This window comes from Haliaeetus albicilla, chromosome 30 (genome assembly GCF_947461875.1).
Source record: "Haliaeetus albicilla chromosome 30, bHalAlb1.1, whole genome shotgun sequence".
NCBI classification, from domain to species: Eukaryota; Metazoa; Chordata; class Aves; order Accipitriformes; family Accipitridae; genus Haliaeetus; species Haliaeetus albicilla.
Window position 1 is genome coordinate 4,305,487 of NC_091512.1, and position 20,496 is coordinate 4,325,982.

Consider the following 20,496-nt stretch of genomic DNA (forward strand, 5'->3'; position numbering starts at 1 on the left):
GTCCCACACGGATGGTGGCAGCCCGGAAAGCTGTTGCTGGTCTTCACCTTCCCCCTGCAGCCTATTCACAGGCACAACAGGTTTGGGGATCTGTGCTTGCCCAGAGAAGGAACATCTCACGGTGCGCATCCTCGGCAGAGCCTGTTCCCGAAAAGGCAAACGTCCGGCTCCTTGTCCCACACGGAAGGTGGCAGCCCGGAAAGCTGTTGCTGGTCTTCACCTTCCCCCTGCAGCCTATTCACAGGCACAACAGGTTTGGGGATCTGTGCTTGCCCAGAGAAGGAACATCTCACGGTGCGCATCCTCGGCAGAGCCTGTTCCCGAAAAGGCAAACGTCCGGCTCCTTGTCCCACACGGAAGGTGGCAGCCCGGAAAGCTGTTGCTGGTCTTCACCTTCCCCCTGCAGCCTATTCACAGGCACAACAGGTTTGGGGATCTGTGCTTGCCCAGAGAAGGAACATCTCACGGTGCGCATCCTCGGCAGAGCCTGTTCCCGAAAAGGCAAACGTCCGGCTCCTTGTCCCACACGGAAGGTGGCAGCCCGGAAAGCTGTTGCTGGTCTTCACCTTCCCCCTGCAGCCTATTCACAGGCACAACAGGTTTGGGGATCTGTGCTTGCCCAGAGAAGGAACATCTCACGGTGCGCATCCTCGGCAGAGCCTGTTCCCGAAAAGGCAAACGTCCGGCTCCTTGTCCCACACGGAAGGTGGCAGCCCGGAAAGCTGTTGCTGGTCTTCACCTTCCCCCTGCAGCCTATTCACAGGCACAACAGGTTTGGGGATCTGTGCTTGCCCAGAGAAGGAACATCTCACGGTGCGCATCCTCGGCAGAGCCTGTTCCCGAAAAGGCAAACGTCCGGCTCCTTGTCCCACACGGAAGGTGGCAGCCCGGAAAGCTGTTGCTGGTCTTCACCTTCCCCCTGCAGCCTATTCACAGGCACAACAGGTTTGGGGATCTGTGCTTGCCCAGAGAAGGAACATCTCACGGTGCGCATCCTCGGCAGAGCCTGTTCCCGAAAAGGCAAACGTCCGGCTCCTTGTCCCACACGGAAGGTGGCAGCCCGGAAAGCTGTTGCTGGTCTTCACCTTCCCCCTGCAGCCTATTCACAGGCACAACAGGTTTGGGGATCTGTGCTTGCCCAGAGAAGGAACATCTCACGGTGCGCATCCTCGGCAGAGCCTGTTCCCAAAAAGGCAAACGTCCGGCTCCTTGTCCCACACGGAAGGTGGCAGCCCTGAAAGCTGTTGCTGGTCTTCACCTTCCCCCTGCAGCCTATTCACAGGCACAACAGGTTTGGGGATCTCTGCTTGCGCAGAGAAGGAACATCTCACGGTGCGCAGCCTCGGCAGAGCCTGTTCCCGAAAAGGCAAACGCCCGGCTCCTTGTCCCACACGGAAGGTGGCAGCCCGGAAAGCTGTTGCTGGTCTTCACCTTCCCCCTGCAGCCTATTCACAGGCACAACAGGTTTGGGGATCTGTGCTTGCCCAGAGAAGGAACATCTCACGGTGCGCATCCTCGGCAGAGCCTGTTCCCGAAAAGGCAAACGTCCGGCTCCTTGTCCCACACGGAAGGTGGCAGCCTGGAAAGCTGTTGCTGGTCTTCACCTTCCCCCTGCAGCCTATTCACAGGCACAACAGGTTTGGGGATCTGTGCTTGCCCAGAGAAGGAACATCTCACGGTGCGCATCCTCGGCAGAGCCTGTTCCCGAAAAGGCAAACGTCCGGCTCCTTGTCCCACACGGAAGGTGGCAGCCCGGAAAGCTGTTGCTGGTCTTCACCTTCCCCCTGCAGCCTATTCACAGGCACAACAGGTTTGGGGATCTCTGCTTGCGCAGAGAAGGAACATCTCACGGTGCGCATCCTCGGCAGAGCCTGTTCCCGAAAAGGCAAACGTCCGGCTCCTTGTCCCACACGGAAGGTGGCAGCCTGGAAAGCTGTTGCTGGTCTTCACCTTCCCCCTGCAGCCTATTCACAGGCACAACAGGTTTGGGGATCTGTGCTTGCCCAGAGAAGGAACATCTCACGGTGCGCATCCTCGGCAGAGCCTGTTCCCGAAAAGGCAAACGTCCGGCTCCTTGTCCCACACGGAAGGTGGCAGCCCGGAAAGCTGTTGCTGGTCTTCACCTTCCCCCTGCAGCCTATTCACAGGCACAACAGGTTTGGGGATCTGTGCTTGCGCAGAGAAGGAACATCTCACGGTGCGCATCCTCGGCAGAGCCTGTTCCCGAAAAGGCAAACGTCCGGCTCCTTGTCCCACACGGAAGGTGGCAGCCCGGAAAGCTGTTGCTGGTCTTCACCTTCCCCCTGCAGCCTATTCACAGGCACAACAGGTTTGGGGATCTCTGCTTGCCCAAAGACGCAATCTCTCACGGTGCGCATCCTCGGCAGAGCCTGTTCCCGAAAAGGCAAACGTCCGGCTCCTTGTCCCACACGGAAGGTGGCAGCCCGGAAAGCTGTTGCTGGTCTTCACCTTCCCCCTGCAGCCTATTCACAGGCAGAACAGGTTTTGGGATCTGTGCTTGCGCAGAGAAGGAACATCTCACGGTGCGCATCCTCGGCAGAGCCTGTTCCCGAAAAGGCAAACGTCCGGCTCCTTTTCCCACACGGAAGGTGGCAGCCCGGAAAGCTGTTGCTGGTCTTCACCTTCCCCCTGCAGCCTATTCACAGGCACAACAGGTTTGGGGATCTGTGCTTGCCCAGAGAAGGAACATCTCACGGTGCGCATCCTCGGCAGAGCCTGTTCCCGAAAAGGCAAACGTCCGGCTCCTTGTCCCACACGGAAGGTGGCAGCCCGGAAAGCTGTTGCTGGTCTTCACCTTCCCCCTGCAGCCTATTCACAGGCACAACAGGTTTGGGGATCTGTGCTTGCCCAAAGACGCAATCTCTCACGGTGCGCATCCTCGGCAGAGCCTGTTCCCGAAAAGGCAAACGTCCGGCTCCTTGTCCCACACGGAAGGTGGCAGCCCGGAAAGCTCTTGCTGGTCTTCACCTTCCCCCTGCAGCCTATTCACAGACACAACAGGTTTGGGGATCTGTGCTTGCCCAGAGAAGGAACATCTCACGGTGCGCATCCTCGGCAGAGCCTGTTCCCGAAAAGGCAAACGTCCGGCTCCTTCTCACACACGGAAGGTGGCAGCCCGGAAAGCTCTTGCTGGTCTTCACCTTCCCCCTGCAGCCTATTCACAGGCACAACAGGTTTGGGGATCTGTGCTTGCCCAGAGAAGGAACATCTCACGGTGCGCATCCTCGGCAGAGCCTGTTCCCGAAAAGGCAAACGTCCGGCTCCTTGTCCCACACGGAAGGTGGCAGCCTGGAAAGCTGTTGCTGGTCTTCACCTTCCCCCTGCAGCCTATTCACAGGCACAACAGGTTTTGGGATCTGTGCTTGCGCAGAGAAGGAACATCTCACGGTGCGCATCCTCGGCAGAGCCTGTTCCCGAAAAGGCAAACGTCCGGCTCCTTGTCCCACACGGAAGGTGGCAGCCCGGAAAGCTGTTGCTGGTCTTCACCTTCCCCCTGCAGCCTATTCACAGGCACAACAGGTTTGGGGATCTGTGCTTGCCCAGAGAAGGAACATCTCACGGTGCGCATCCTCGGCAGAGCCTGTTCCCAAAAAGGCAAACGTCCGGCTCCTTGTCCCACACGGAAGGTGGCAGCCCTGAAAGCTGTTGCTGGTCTTCACCTTCCCCCTGCAGCCTATTCACAGGCACAACAGGTTTGGGGATCTCTGCTTGCGCAGAGAAGGAACATCTCACGGTGCGCAGCCTCGGCAGAGCCTGTTCCCGAAAAGGCAAACGCCCGGCTCCTTGTCCCACACGGAAGGTGGCAGCCCGGAAAGCTGTTGCTGGTCTTCACCTTCCCCCTGCAGCCTATTCACAGGCACAACAGGTTTGGGGATCTGTGCTTGCCCAGAGAAGGAACATCTCACGGTGCGCATCCTCGGCAGAGCCTGTTCCCGAAAAGGCAAACGTCCGGCTCCTTGTCCCACACGGAAGGTGGCAGCCCGGAAAGCTGTTGCTGGTCTTCACCTTCCCCCTGCAGCCTATTCACAGGCACAACAGGTTTTGGGATCTGTGCTTGCCCAGAGAAGGAACATCTCACGGTGCGCATCCTCGGCAGAGCCTGTTCCCGAAAAGGCAAACGTCCGGCTCCTTGTCCCACACGGAAGGTGGCAGCCCGGAAAGCTGTTGCTGGTCTTCACCTTCCCCCTGCAGCCTATTCACAGGCACAACAGGTTTGGGGATCTGTGCTTGCCCAGAGAAGGAACATCTCACGGTGCGCATCCTCGGCAGAGCCTGTTCCCGAAAAGGCAAACGTCCGGCTCCTTGTCCCACACGGAAGGTGGCAGCCCGGAAAGCTGTTGCTGGTCTTCACCTTCCCCCTGCAGCCTATTCACAGGCACAACAGGTTTGGGGATCTGTGCTTGCCCAGAGAAGGAACATCTCACGGTGCGCATCCTCGGCAGAGCCTGTTCCCGAAAAGGCAAACGTCCGGCTCCTTGTCCCACACGGAAGGTGGCAGCCCGGAAAGCTGTTGCTGGTCTTCACCTTCCCCCTGCAGCCTATTCACAGGCACAACAGGTTTGGGGATCTGTGCTTGCCCAGAGAAGGAACATCTCACGGTGCGCATCCTCGGCAGAGCCTGTTCCCGAAAAGGCAAACGTCCGGCTCCTTGTCCCACACGGAAGGTGGCAGCCCGGAAAGCTGTTGCTGGTCTTCACCTTCCCCCTGCAGCCTATTCACAGGCACAACAGGTTTGGGGATCTGTGCTTGCCCAGAGAAGGAACATCTCACGGTGCGCATCCTCGGCAGAGCCTGTTCCCGAAAAGGCAAACGTCCGGCTCCTTGTCCCACACGGAAGGTGGCAGCCCGGAAAGCTGTTGCTGGTCTTCACCTTCCCCCTGCAGCCTATTCACAGGCACAACAGGTTTGGGGATCTGTGCTTGCCCAGAGAAGGAACATCTCACGGTGCGCATCCTCGGCAGAGCCTGTTCCCGAAAAGGCAAACGTCCGGCTCCTTGTCCCACACGGAAGGTGGCAGCCCGGAAAGCTGTTGCTGGTCTTCACCTTCCCCCTGCAGCCTATTCACAGGCACAACAGGTTTGGGGATCTGTGCTTGCCCAGAGAAGGAACATCTCACGGTGCGCATCCTCGGCAGAGCCTGTTCCCGAAAAGGCAAACGTCCGGCTCCTTGTCCCACACGGAAGGTGGCAGCCCGGAAAGCTGTTGCTGGTCTTCACCTTCCCCCTGCAGCCTATTCACAGGCACAACAGGTTTGGGGATCTGTGCTTGCCCAGAGAAGGAACATCTCACGGTGCGCATCCTCGGCAGAGCCTGTTCCCGAAAAGGCAAACGTCCGGCTCCTTGTCCCACACGGAAGGTGGCAGCCCGGAAAGCTGTTGCTGGTCTTCACCTTCCCCCTGCAGCCTATTCACAGGCACAACAGGTTTGGGGATCTGTGCTTGCCCAGAGAAGGAACATCTCACGGTGCGCATCCTCGGCAGAGCCTGTTCCCGAAAAGGCAAACGTCCGGCTCCTTGTCCCACACGGAAGGTGGCAGCCCTGAAAGCTGTTGCTGGTCTTCACCTTCCCCCTGCAGCCTATTCACAGGCACAACAGGTTTGGGGATCTGTGCTTGCCCAGAGAAGGAACATCTCACGGTGCGCATCCTCGGCAGAGCCTGTTCCCGAAAAGGCAAACGTCCGGCTCCTTGTCCCACACGGAAGGTGGCAGCCTGGAAAGCTGTTGCTGGTCTTCACCTTCCCCCTGCAGCCTATTCACAGGCACAACAGGTTTGGGGATCTGTGCTTGCCCAGAGAAGGAACATCTCACGGTGCGCATCCTCGGCAGAGCCTGTTCCCGAAAAGGCAAACGTCCGGCTCCTTGTCCCACACGGAAGGTGGCAGCCTGGAAAGCTGTTGCTGGTCTTCACCTTCCCCCTGCAGCCTATTCACAGGCACAACAGGTTTTGGGATCTGTGCTTGCGCAGAGAAGGAACATCTCACGGTGCGCATCCTCGGCAGAGCCTGTTCCCGAAAAGGCAAACGTCCGGCTCCTTGTCCCACACGGAAGGTGGCAGCCCGGAAAGCTGTTGCTGGTCTTCACCTTCCCCCTGCAGCCTATTCACAGGCACAACAGGTTTGGGGATCTGTGCTTGCCCAGAGAAGGAACATCTCACGGTGCGCATCCTCGGCAGAGCCTGTTCCCAAAAAGGCAAACGTCCGGCTCCTTGTCCCACACGGAAGGTGGCAGCCCTGAAAGCTGTTGCTGGTCTTCACCTTCCCCCTGCAGCCTATTCACAGGCACAACAGGTTTGGGGATCTCTGCTTGCGCAGAGAAGGAACATCTCACGGTGCGCAGCCTCGGCAGAGCCTGTTCCCGAAAAGGCAAACGCCCGGCTCCTTGTCCCACACGGATGGTGGCAGCCCGGAAAGCTGTTGCTGGTCTTCACCTTCCCCCTGCAGCCTATTCACAGGCACAACAGGTTTGGGGATCTGTGCTTGCCCAGAGAAGGAACATCTCACGGTGCGCATCCTCGGCAGAGCCTGTTCCCGAAAAGGCAAACGTCCGGCTCCTTGTCCCACACGGAAGGTGGCAGCCCGGAAAGCTGTTGCTGGTCTTCACCTTCCCCCTGCAGCCTAGTCACAGGCACAACAGGTTTGGGGATCTGTGCTTGCGCAGAGAAGGAACATCTCACGGTGCGCATCCTCGGCAGAGCCTGTTCCCGAAAAGGCAAACGTCCGGCTCCTTGTCCCACACGGATGGTGGCAGCCCTGAAAGCTGTTGCTGGTCTTCACCTTCCCCCTGCAGCCTATTCACAGGCACAACAGGTTTGGGGATCTGTGCTTGCCCAGAGAAGGAACATCTCACGGTGCGCATCCTCGGCAGAGCCTGTTCCCGAAAAGGCAAACGTCCGGCTCCTTGTCCCACACGGAAGGTGGCAGCCCGGAAAGCTGTTGCTGGTCTTCACCTTCCCCCTGCAGCCTATTCACAGGCACAACAGGTTTTGGGATCTGTGCTTTCCCAAAGACGCAATCTCTCACGGTGCGCATCCTCGGCAGAGCCTGTTCCCAAAAAGGCAAACGTCCGGCTCCTTGTCCCACACGGAAGGTGGCAGCCCGGAAAGCTGTTGCTGGTCTTCACCTTCCCCCTGCAGCCTATTCACAGGCACAACAGGTTTGGGGATCTGTGCTTGCCCAGAGAAGGAACATCTCACGGTGCGCATCCTCGGCAGAGCCTGTTCCCGAAAAGGCAAACGTCCGGCTCCTTGTCCCACACGGAAGGTGGCAGCCCGGAAAGCTCTTGCTGGTCTTCACCTTCCCCCTGCAGCCTATTCACAGGCACAACAGGTTTTGGGATCTCTGCTTGCCCAGAGAAGGAACATCTCACGGTGCGCATCCTCGGCAGAGCCTGTTCCCGAAAAGGCAAACGTCCGCCTCCTTGTCCCACACGGAAGGTGGCAGCCCGGAAAGCTGTTGCTGGTCTTCACCTTCCCCCTGCAGCCTATTCACAGGCACAACAGGTTTGGGGATCTGTGCTTGCTCAGAGAAGGAACATCTCACGGTGCGCATCCTCGGCAGAGCCTGTTCCCGAAAAGGCAAACGTCCGGCTCCTTGTCCCACACGGAAGGTGGCAGCCCGGAAAGCTCTTGCTGGTCTTCACCTTCCCCCTGCAGCCTATTCACAGGCACAACAGGTTTGGGGATCTGTGCTTGCCCAGAGAAGGAACATCTCACGGTGCGCATCCTCGGCAGAGCCTGTTCCCGAAAAGGCAAACGTCCGGCTCCTTGTCCCACACGGATGGTGGCAGCCCTGAAAGCTGTTGCTGGTCTTCACCTTCCCCCTGCAGCCTATTCACAGGCACAACAGGTTTGGGGATCTGTGCTTGCCCAGAGAAGGAACATCTCACGGTGCGCATCCTCGGCAGAGCCTGTTCCCAAAAAGGCAAACGTCCGGCTCCTTGTCCCACACGGAAGGTGGCAGCCCGGAAAGCTGTTGCTGGTCTTCACCTTCCCCCTGCAGCCTATTCACAGGCACAACAGGTTTGGGGATCTGTGCTTGCCCAGAGAAGGAACATCTCACGGTGCGCATCCTCGGCAGAGCCTGTTCCCGAAAAGGCAAACGTCCGGCTCCTTGTCCCACACGGAAGGTGGCAGCCCGGAAAGCTGTTGCTGGTCTTCACCTTCCCCCTGCAGCCTATTCACAGGCACAACAGGTTTGGGGATCTGTGCTTGCGCAGAGAAGGAACATCTCACGGTGCGCATCCTCGGCAGAGCCTGTTCCCGAAAAGGCAAACGTCCGGCTCCTTGTCCCACACGGAAGGTGGCAGCCCTGAAAGCTGTTGCTGGTCTTCACCTTCCCCCTGCAGCCTATTCACAGGCACAACAGGTTTGGGGATCTGTGCTTGCCCAGAGAAGGAACATCTCACGGTGCGCATCCTCGGCAGAGCCTGTTCCCGAAAAGGCAAACGTCCGGCTCCTTGTCCCACACGGATGGTGGCAGCCCGGAAAGCTGTTGCTGGTCTTCACCTTCCCCCTGCAGCCTATTCACAGGCACAACAGGTTTGGGGATCTGTGCTTGCCCAGAGAAGGAACATCTCACGGTGCGCATCCTCGGCAGAGCCTGTTCCCAAAAAGGCAAACGTCCGGCTCCTTGTCCCACACGGAAGGTGGCAGCCCGGAAAGCTGTTGCTGGTCTTCACCTTCCCCCTGCAGCCTATTCACAGGCACAACAGGTTTGGGGATCTGTGCTTGCGCAGAGAAGGAACATCTCACGGTGCGCATCCTCGGCAGAGCCTGTTCCCGAAAAGGCAAACGTCCGGCTCCTTGTCCCACACGGATGGTGGCAGCCCTGAAAGCTGTTGCTGGTCTTCACCTTCCCCCTGCAGCCTATTCACAGGCACAACAGGTTTGGGGATCTGTGCTTGCCCAGAGAAGGAACATCTCACGGTGCGCATCCTCGGCAGAGCCTGTTCCCGAAAAGGCAAACGTCCGGCTCCTTGTCCCACACGGAAGGTGGCAGCCCGGAAAGCTGTTGCTGGTCTTCACCTTCCCCCTGCAGCCTATTCACAGGCACAACAGGTTTGGGGATCTGTGCTTGCCCAGAGAAGGAACATCTCACGGTGCGCATCCTCGGCAGAGCCTGTTCCCGAAAAGGCAAACGTCCGGCTCCTTGTCCCACACGGAAGGTGGCAGCCCGGAAAGCTGTTGCTGGTCTTCACCTTCCCCCTGCAGCCTATTCACAGGCACAACAGGTTTGGGGATCTGTGCTTGCCCAGAGAAGGAACATCTCACGGTGCGCATCCTCGGCAGAGCCTGTTCCCGAAAAGGCAAACGTCCGGCTCCTTGTCCCACACGGAAGGTGGCAGCCCGGAAAGCTGTTGCTGGTCTTCACCTTCCCCCTGCAGCCTATTCACAGGCACAACAGGTTTGGGGATCTGTGCTTGCCCAGAGAAGGAACATCTCACGGTGCGCATCCTCGGCAGAGCCTGTTCCCGAAAAGGCAAACGTCCGGCTCCTTGTCCCACACGGAAGGTGGCAGCCCGGAAAGCTCTTGCTGGTCTTCACCTTCCCCCTGCAGCCTATTCACAGGCACAACAGGTTTGGGGATCTGTGCTTGCGCAGAGAAGGAACATCTCACGGTGCGCATCCTCGGCAGAGCCTGTTCCCGAAAAGGCAAACGTCCGGCTCCTTGTCCCACACGGAAGGTGGCAGCCCGGAAAGCTGTTGCTGGTCTTCACCTTCCCCCTGCAGCCTATTCACAGGCACAACAGGTTTGGGGATCTGTGCTTGCCCAGAGAAGGAACATCTCACGGTGCGCATCCTCGGCAGAGCCTGTTCCCGAAAAGGCAAACGTCCGGCTCCTTGTCCCACACGGAAGGTGGCAGCCCTGAAAGCTGTTGCTGGTCTTCACCTTCCCCCTGCAGCCTATTCACAGGCACAACAGGTTTGGGGATCTGTGCTTGCCCATAGACGCAATCTCTCACGGTGCGCATCCTCGGCAGAGCCTGTTCCCGAAAAGGCAAACGTCCGGCTCCTTGTCCCACACGGAAGGTGGCAGCCCGGAAAGCTGTTGCTGGTCTTCACCTTCCCCCTGCAGCCTATTCACAGGCACAACAGGTTTGGGGATCTGTGCTTGCCCAGAGAAGGAACATCTCACGGTGCGCATCCTCGGCAGAGCCTGTTCCCGAAAAGGCAAACGTCCGGCTCCTTGTCCCACACGGAAGGTGGCAGCCCGGAAAGCTCTTGCTGGTCTTCACCTTCCCCCTGCAGCCTATTCACAGGCACAACAGGTTTGGGGATCTGTGCTTGCGCAGAGAAGGAACATCTCACGGTGCGCATCCTCGGCAGAGCCTGTTCCCGAAAAGGCAAACGTCCGGCTCCTTGTCCCACACGGAAGGTGGCAGCCCGGAAAGCTGTTGCTGGTCTTCACCTTCCCCCTGCAGCCTATTCACAGGCACAACAGGTTTGGGGATCTGTGCTTGCCCAGAGAAGGAACATCTCACGGTGCGCATCCTCGGCAGAGCCTGTTCCCAAAAAGGCAAACGTCCGGCTCCTTGTCCCACACGGAAGGTGGCAGCCCTGAAAGCTGTTGCTGGTCTTCACCTTCCCCCTGCAGCCTATTCACAGGCACAACAGGTTTGGGGATCTGTGCTTGCGCAGAGAAGGAACATCTCACGGTGCGCAGCCTCGGCAGAGCCTGTTCCCGAAAAGGCAAACGCCCGGCTCCTTGTCCCACACGGATGGTGGCAGCCCGGAAAGCTGTTGCTGGTCTTCACCTTCCCCCTGCAGCCTATTCACAGGCACAACAGGTTTGGGGATCTGTGCTTGCCCAGAGAAGGAACATCTCACGGTGCGCATCCTCGGCAGAGCCTGTTCCCAAAAAGGCAAACGTCCGGCTCCTTGTCCCACACGGAAGGTGGCAGCCCGGAAAGCTGTTGCTGGTCTTCACCTTCCCCCTGCAGCCTATTCACAGGCACAACAGGTTTGGGGATCTGTGCTTGCGCAGAGAAGGAACATCTCACGGTGCGCATCCTCGGCAGAGCCTGTTCCCGAAAAGGCAAACGTCCGGCTCCTTGTCCCACACGGATGGTGGCAGCCCTGAAAGCTGTTGCTGGTCTTCACCTTCCCCCTGCAGCCTATTCACAGGCACAACAGGTTTGGGGATCTGTGCTTGCCCAGAGAAGGAACATCTCACGGTGCGCATCCTCGGCAGAGCCTGTTCCCAAAAAGGCAAACGTCCGGCTCCTTGTCCCACACGGAAGGTGGCAGCCCGGAAAGCTGTTGCTGGTCTTCACCTTCCCCCTGCAGCCTATTCACAGGCACAACAGGTTTGGGGATCTGTGCTTGCCCAGAGAAGGAACATCTCACGGTGCGCATCCTCGGCAGAGCCTGTTCCCGAAAAGGCAAACGTCCGGCTCCTTGTCCCACACGGAAGGTGGCAGCCCGGAAAGCTGTTGCTGGTCTTCACCTTCCCCCTGCAGCCTATTCACAGGCACAACAGGTTTGGGGATCTGTGCTTGCCCAGAGAAGGAACATCTCACGGTGCGCATCCTCGGCAGAGCCTGTTCCCGAAAAGGCAAACGTCCGGCTCCTTGTCCCACACGGAAGGTGGCAGCCCGGAAAGCTGTTGCTGGTCTTCACCTTCCCCCTGCAGCCTATTCACAGGCACAACAGGTTTGGGGATCTGTGCTTGCCCAGAGAAGGAACATCTCACGGTGCGCATCCTCGGCAGAGCCTGTTCCCGAAAAGGCAAACGTCCGGCTCCTTGTCCCACACGGAAGGTGGCAGCCCGGAAAGCTGTTGCTGGTCTTCACCTTCCCCCTGCAGCCTATTCACAGGCACAACAGGTTTGGGGATCTGTGCTTGCGCAGAGAAGGAACATCTCACGGTGCGCATCCTCGGCAGAGCCTGTTCCCGAAAAGGCAAACGTCCGGCTCCTTGTCCCACACGGAAGGTGGCAGCCCGGAAAGCTGTTGCTGGTCTTCACCTTCCCCCTGCAGCCTATTCACAGGCACAACAGGTTTGGGGATCTGTGCTTGCCCAGAGAAGGAACATCTCACGGTGCGCATCCTCGGCAGAGCCTGTTCCCGAAAAGGCAAACGTCCGGCTCCTTGTCCCACACGGAAGGTGGCAGCCCTGAAAGCTGTTGCTGGTCTTCACCTTCCCCCTGCAGCCTATTCACAGGCACAACAGGTTTGGGGATCTGTGCTTGCCCAAAGACGCAATCTCTCACGGTGCGCATCCTCGGCAGAGCCTGTTCCCGAAAAGGCAAACGTCCGGCTCCTTGTCCCACACGGAAGGTGGCAGCCCGGAAAGCTGTTGCTGGTCTTCACCTTCCCCCTGCAGCCTATTCACAGGCACAACAGGTTTGGGGATCTGTGCTTGCCCAGAGAAGGAACATCTCACGGTGCGCATCCTCGGCAGAGCCTGTTCCCGAAAAGGCAAACGTCCGGCTCCTTGTCCCACACGGAAGGTGGCAGCCCGGAAAGCTCTTGCTGGTCTTCACCTTCCCCCTGCAGCCTATTCACAGGCACAACAGGTTTGGGGATCTGTGCTTGCCCAGAGAAGGAACATCTCACGGTGCGCATCCTCGGCAGAGCCTGTTCCCAAAAAGGCAAACGTCCGGCTCCTTGTCCCACACGGAAGGTGGCAGCCCTGAAAGCTGTTGCTGGTCTTCACCTTCCCCCTGCAGCCTATTCACAGGCACAACAGGTTTGGGGATCTGTGCTTGCGCAGAGAAGGAACATCTCACGGTGCGCAGCCTCGGCAGAGCCTGTTCCCGAAAAGGCAAACGCCCGGCTCCTTGTCCCACACGGATGGTGGCAGCCCGGAAAGCTGTTGCTGGTCTTCACCTTCCCCCTGCAGCCTATTCACAGGCACAACAGGTTTGGGGATCTGTGCTTGCCCAGAGAAGGAACATCTCACGGTGCGCATCCTCGGCAGAGCCTGTTCCCGAAAAGGCAAACGTCCGGCTCCTTGTCCCACACGGAAGGTGGCAGCCCGGAAAGCTGTTGCTGGTCTTCACCTTCCCCCTGCAGCCTATTCACAGGCACAACAGGTTTGGGGATCTGTGCTTGCCCAGAGAAGGAACATCTCACGGTGCGCATCCTCGGCAGAGCCTGTTCCCAAAAAGGCAAACGTCCGGCTCCTTGTCCCACACGGAAGGTGGCAGCCCGGAAAGCTGTTGCTGGTCTTCACCTTCCCCCTGCAGCCTATTCACAGGCACAACAGGTTTGGGGATCTGTGCTTGCCCAGAGAAGGAACATCTCACGGTGCGCATCCTCGGCAGAGCCTGTTCCCGAAAAGGCAAACGTCCGGCTCCTTGTCCCACACGGAAGGTGGCAGCCCGGAAAGCTGTTGCTGGTCTTCACCTTCCCCCTGCAGCCTATTCACAGGCACAACAGGTTTTGGGATCTGTGCTTTCCCAAAGACGCAATCTCTCACGGTGCGCATCCTCGGCAGAGCCTGTTCCCGAAAAGGCAAACGTCCGGCTCCTTGTCCCACACGGAAGGTGGCAGCCCGGAAAGCTGTTGCTGGTCTTCACCTTCCCCCTGCAGCCTATTCACAGGCACAACAGGTTTGGGGATCTGTGCTTGCGCAGAGAAGGAACATCTCACGGTGCGCATCCTCGGCAGAGCCTGTTCCCCAAAAGGCAAACGTCCGGCTCCTTGTCCCACACGGAAGGTGGCAGCCCTGAAAGCTGTTGCTGGTCTTCACCTTCCCCCTGCAGCCTATTCACAGGCACAACAGGTTTGGGGATCTCTGCTTGCCCAGAGAAGGAACATCTCACGGTGCGCATCCTCGGCAGAGCCTGTTCCCAAAAAGGCAAACGTCCGGCTCCTTGTCCCACACGGAAGGTGGCAGCCCGGAAAGCTGTTGCTGGTCTTCACCTTCCCCCTGCAGCCTATTCACAGGCACAACAGGTTTGGGGATCTGTGCTTGCCCAGAGAAGGAACATCTCACGGTGCGCATCCTCGGCAGAGCCTGTTCCCGAAAAGGCAAACGTCCGGCTCCTTGTCCCACACGGAAGGTGGCAGCCCGGAAAGCTCTTGCTGGTCTTCACCTTCCCCCTGCAGCCTATTCACAGGCACAACAGGTTTTGGGATCTCTGCTTGCCCAGAGAAGGAACATCTCACGGTGCGCATCCTCGGCAGAGCCTGTTCCCGAAAAGGCAAACGTCCGCCTCCTTGTCCCACACGGAAGGTGGCAGCCCGGAAAGCTGTTGCTGGTCTTCACCTTCCCCCTGCAGCCTATTCACAGGCACAACAGGTTTGGGGATCTGTGCTTGCTCAGAGAAGGAACATCTCACGGTGCGCATCCTCGGCAGAGCCTGTTCCCGAAAAGGCAAACGTCCGGCTCCTTGTCCCACACGGAAGGTGGCAGCCCGGAAAGCTGTTGCTGGTCTTCACCTTCCCCCTGCGGCCTATTCACAGGCACAGCAGGTTTGGGGATCTGTGCTTGCCCAGAGAAGGAACATCTCACGGTGCGCATCCTCGGCAGAGCCTGTTCCCAAAAAGGCAAACGTCCGGCTCCTTGTCCAACACGGAAGGTGGCAGCCCGGAAAGCTGTTGCTGGTCTTCACCTTCCCCCTGCAGCCTATTCACAGGCACAACAGGTTTGGGGATCTCTGCTTGCCCAGAGAAGGAACATCTCACGGTGCGCATCCTCGGCAGAGCCTGTTCCCGAAAAGGCAAACGTCCGGCTCCTTGTCCCACACGGAAGGTGGCAGCCCGGAAAGCTGTTGCTGGTCTTCACCTTCCCCCTGCAGCCTATTCACAGGCACAACAGGTTTTGGGATCTCTGCTTGCCCAGAGAAGGAACATCTCACGGTGCGCATCCTCGGCAGAGCCTGTTCCCGAAAAGGCAAACGTCCGCCTCCTTGTCCCACACGGAAGGTGGCAGCCCGGAAAGCTGTTGCTGGTCTTCACCTTCCCCCTGCAGCCTATTCACAGGCACAACAGGTTTGGGGATCTGTGCTTGCGCAGAGAAGGAACATCTCACGGTGCGCATCCTCGGCAGAGCCTGTTCCCGAAAAGGCAAACGTCCGGCTCCTTGTCCCACACGGATGGTGGCAGCCCTGAAAGCTGTTGCTGGTCTTCACCTTCCCCCTGCAGCCTATTCACAGGCACAACAGGTTTGGGGATCTGTGCTTGCCCAGAGAAGGAACATCTCACGGTGCGCATCCTCGGCAGAGCCTGTTCCCGAAAAGGCAAACGTCCGGCTCCTTGTCCCACACGGAAGGTGGCAGCCCGGAAAGCTGTTGCTGGTCTTCACCTTCCCCCTGCAGCCTATTCACAGGCACAACAGGTTTGGGGATCTGTGCTTGCCCAGAGAAGGAACATCTCACGGTGCGCATCCTCGGCAGAGCCTGTTCCCGAAAAGGCAAACGTCCGGCTCCTTGTCCCACACGGAAGGTGGCAGCCCGGAAAGCTGTTGCTGGTCTTCACCTTCCCCCTGCAGCCTATTCACAGGCACAACAGGTTTGGGGATCTGTGCTTGCCCAGAGAAGGAACATCTCACGGTGCGCATCCTCGGCAGAGCCTGTTCCCGAAAAGGCAAACGTCCGGCTCCTTGTCCCACACGGAAGGTGGCAGCCCGGAAAGCTGTTGCTGGTCTTCACCTTCCCCCTGCAGCCTATTCACAGGCACAACAGGTTTGGGGATCTGTGCTTGCCCAGAGAAGGAACATCTCACGGTGCGCATCCTCGGCAGAGCCTGTTCCCGAAAAGGCAAACGTCCGGCTCCTTGTCCCACACGGAAGGTGGCAGCCCTGAAAGCTGTTGCTGGTCTTCACCTTCCCCCTGCAGCCTATTCACAGGCACAACAGGTTTGGGGATCTGTGCTTGCGCAGAGAAGGAACATCTCACGGTGCGCATCCTCGGCAGAGCCTGTTCCCGAAAAGGCAAACGTCCGGCTCCTTGTCCCACACGGAAGGTGGCAGCCCGGAAAGCTGTTGCTGGTCTTCACCTTCCCCCTGCAGCCTATTCACAGGCACAACAGGTTTGGGGATCTGTGCTTGCCCAGAGAAGGAACATCTCACGGTGCGCATCCTCGGCAGAGCCTGTTCCCGAAAAGGCAAACGTCCGGCTCCTTGTCCCACACGGAAGGTGGCAGCCCTGAAAGCTGTTGCTGGTCTTCACCTTCCCCCTGCAGCCTATTCACAGGCACAACAGGTTTGGGGATCTGTGCTTGCCCAAAGACGCAATCTCTCACGGTGCGCATCCTCGGCAGAGCCTGTTCCCGAAAAGGCAAACGTCCGGCTCCTTGTCCCACACGGAAGGTGGCAGCCCGGAAAGCTGTTGCTGGTCTTCACCTTCCCCCTGCAGCCTATTCACAGGCACAACAGGTTTGGGGATCTGTGCTTGCCCAGAGAAGGAACATCTCACGGTGCGCATCCTCGGCAGAGCCTGTTCCCGAAAAGGCAAACGTCCGGCTCCTTGTCCCACACGGAAGGTGGCAGCCCGGAAAGCTCTTGCTGGTCTTCACCTTCCCCCTGCAGCCTATTCACAGGCACAACAGGTTTGGGGATCTGTGCTTGCGCAGAGAAGGAACATCTCACGGTGCGCATCCTCGGCAGAGCCTGTTCCCGAAAAGGCAAACGTCCGGCTCCTTGTCCCACACGGAAGGTGGCAGCCCGGAAAGCTGTTGCTGGTCTTCACCTTCCCCCTGCAGCCTATTCACAGGCACAACAGGTTTGGGGATCTGTGCTTGCCCAGAGAAGGAACATCTCACGGTGCGCATCCTCGGCAGAGCCTGTTCCCAAAAAGGCAAACGTCCGGCTCCTTGTCCCACACGGAAGGTGGCAGCCCTGAAAGCTGTTGCTGGTCTTCACCTTCCCCCTGCAGCCTATTCACAGGCACAACAGGTTTGGGGATCTGTGCTTGCGCAGAGAAGGAACATCTCACGGTGCGCAGCCTCGGCAGAGCCTGTTCCCGAAAAGGCAAACGCCCGGCTCCTTGTCCCACACGGATGGTGGCAGCCCGGAAAGCTGTTGCTGGTCTTCACCTTCCCCCTGCAGCCTATTCACAGGCACAACAGGTTTGGGGATCTGTGCTTGCCCAGAGAAGGAACATCTCACGGTGCGCATCCTCGGCAGAGCCTGTTCCCGAAAAGGCAAACGTCCGGCTCCTTGTCCCACACGGAAGGTGGCAGCCTGGAAAGCTGTTGCTGGTCTTCACCTTCCCCCTGCAGCCTATTCACAGGCACAACAGGTTTTGGGATCTGTGCTTGCCCAGAGAAGGAACATCTCACGGTGCGCATCCTCGGCAGAGCCTGTTCCCGAAAAGGCAAACGTCCGGCTCCTTGTCCCACACGGAAGGTGGCAGCCCGGAAAGCTGTTGCTGGTCTTCACCTTCCCCCTGCAGCCTATTCACAGGCACAACAGGTTTGGGGATCTGTGCTTGCCCAGAGAAGGAACATCTCACGGTGCGCATCCTCGGCAGAGCCTGTTCCCAAAAAGGCAAACGTCCGGCTCCTTGTCCCACACGGAAGGTGGCAGCCCGGAAAGCTGTTGCTGGTCTTCACCTTCCCCCTGCAGCCTATTCACAGGCACAACAGGTTTGGGGATCTGTGCTTGCCCAGAGAAGGAACATCTCACGGTGCGCATCCTCGGCAGAGCCTGTTCCCGAAAAGGCAAACGTCCGGCTCCTTGTCCCACACGGAAGGTGGCAGCCCGGAAAGCTGTTGCTGGTCTTCACCTTCCCCCTGCAGCCTATTCACAGGCACAACAGGTTTTGGGATCTGTGCTTTCCCAAAGACGCAATCTCTCACGGTGCGCATCCTCGGCAGAGCCTGTTCCCCAAAAGGCAAACGTCCGGCTCCTTGTCCCACACGGAAGGTGGCAGCCCTGAAAGCTGTTGCTGGTCTTCACCTTCCCCCTGCAGCCTATTCACAGGCACAACAGGTTTGGGGATCTCTGCTTGCCCAGAGAAGGAACATCTCACGGTGCGCATCCTCGGCAGAGCCTGTTCCCAAAAAGGCAAACGTCCGGCTCCTTGTCCCACACGGAAGGTGGCAGCCCGGAAAGCTGTTGCTGGTCTTCACCTTCCCCCTGCAGCCTATTCACAGGCACAACAGGTTTGGGGATCTGTGCTTGCCCAGAGAAGGAACATCTCACGGTGCGCATCCTCGGCAGAGCCTGTTCCCGAAAAGGCAAACGTCCGGCTCCTTGTCCCACACGGAAGGTGGCAGCCCGGAAAGCTCTTGCTGGTCTTCACCTTCCCCCTGCAGCCTATTCACAGGCACAACAGGTTTTGGGATCTCTGCTTGCCCAGAGAAGGAACATCTCACGGTGCGCATCCTCGGCAGAGCCTGTTCCCGAAAAGGCAAACGTCCGGCTCCTTGTCCCACACGGAAGGTGGCAGCCCGGAAAGCTGTTGCTGGTCTTCACCTTCCCCCTGCAGCCTATTCACAGGCACAACAGGTTTGGGGATCTGTGCTTGCTCAGAGAAGGAACATCTCACGGTGCGCATCCTCGGCAGAGCCTGTTCCCGAAAAGGCAAACGTCCGGCTCCTTGTCCCACACGGAAGGTGGCAGCCCGGAAAGCTGTTGCTGGTCTTCACCTTCCCCCTGCGGCCTATTCACAGGCACAGCAGGTTTGGGGATCTGTGCTTGCCCAGAGAAGGAACATCTCACGGTGCGCATCCTCGGCAGAGCCTGTTCCCAAAAAGGCAAACGTCCGGCTCCTTGTCCAACACGGAAGGTGGCAGCCCGGAAAGCTGTTGCTGGTCTTCACCTTCCCCCTGCAGCCTATTCACAGGCACAACAGGTTTGGGGATCTCTGCTTGCCCAGAGAAGGAACATCTCACGGTGCGCATCCTCGGCAGAGCCTGTTCCCGAAAAGGCAAACGTCCGGCTCCTTGTCCCACACGGAAGGTGGCAGCCCGGAAAGCTGTTGCTGGTCTTCACCTTCCCCCTGCAGCCTATTCACAGGCACAACAGGTTTGGGGATCTGTGCTTGCCCAGAGAAGGAACATCTCACGGTGCGCAGCCTCGGCAGAGCCTGTTCCCGAAAAGGCAAACGCCCGGCTCCTTGTCCCACACGGAAGGTGGCAGCCCGGAAAGCTGTTGCTGGTCTTCACCTTCCCCCTGCAGCCTATTCACAGGCACAACAGGTTTTGGGATCTCTGCTTGCCCAGAGAAGGAACATCTCACGGTGCGCATCCTCGGCAGAGCCTGTTCCCGAAAAGGCAAACGTCCGGCTCCTTGTCCCACACGGAAGGTGGCAGCCCGGAAAGCTGTTGCTGGTCTTCACCTTCCCCCTGCAGCCTATTCACAGGCACAACAGGTTTTGGGATCTCTGCTTGCCCAGAGAAGGAACATCTCACGGTGCGCATCCTCGGCAGAGCCTGTTCCCGAAAAGGCAAACGTCCGGCTCCTTGTCCCACACGGAAGGTGGCAGCCCGGAAAGCTCTTGCTGGTCTTCACCTTCCCCCTGCAGCCTATTCACAGGCACAACAGGTTTTGGGATCTGTGCTTGCCCAGAGAAGGAACATCTCACGGTGCGCATCCTCGGCAGAGCCTGTTCCCGAAAAGGCAAACGTCCGGCTCCTTGTCCCACACGGAAGGTGGCAGCCCGGAAAGCTCTTGCTGGTCTTCACCTTCCCCCTGCAGCCTATTCACAGGCACAACAGGTTTGGGGATCTGTGCTTGCCCAGAGAAGGAACATCTCACGGTGCGCATCCTCGGCAGAGCCTGTTCCCGAAAAGGCAAACGTCCGGCTCCTTGTCCCACACGGAAGGTGGCAGCCCGGAAAGCTGTTGCTCGTCTTCACCTTCCCCCTGCAGCCTATTCACAGGCACAACAGGTTTGGGGATCTGTGCTTGCCCAGAGAAGGAACATCTCACGGTGCGCATCCTCGGCAGAGCCTGTTCCCGAAAAGGCAAACGTCCGGCTCCTTGTCCCACACGGAAGGTGGCAGCCCGGAAAGCTGTTGCTGGTCTTCACCTTCCCCCTGCAGCCTATTCACAGGCACAACAGGTTTTGGGATCTGTGCTTGCCCAGAGAAGGAACATCTCACGGTGCGCATCCTCGGCAGAGCCTGTTCCCGAAAAGGCAAACGTCCGGCTCCTTGTCCCACACGGAAGGTGGCAGCCCGGAAAGCTGTTGCTGGTCTTCACCTTCCCCCTGCAGCCTATTCACAGGCACAACAGGTTTTGGGATCTGTGCTTGCCCAGAGAAGGAACATCTCACGGTGCGCATCCTCGGCAGAGCCTGTTCCCGAAAAGGCAAACGTCCGGCTCCTTGTCCCACACGGAAGGTGGCAGCCCGGAAAGCTGTTGCTGGTCTTCACCTTCCCCCTGCAGCCTATTCACAGGCACAACAGGTTTGGGGATCTGTGCTTGCGCAGAGAAGGAACATCTCACGGTGCGCATCCTCGGCAGAGCCTGTTCCCGAAAAGGCAAACGTCCGGCTCCTTGTCCCACACGGATGGTGGCAGCCCTGAAAGCTGTTGCTGGTCTTCACCTTCCCCCTGCAGCCTATTCACAGGCACAACAGGT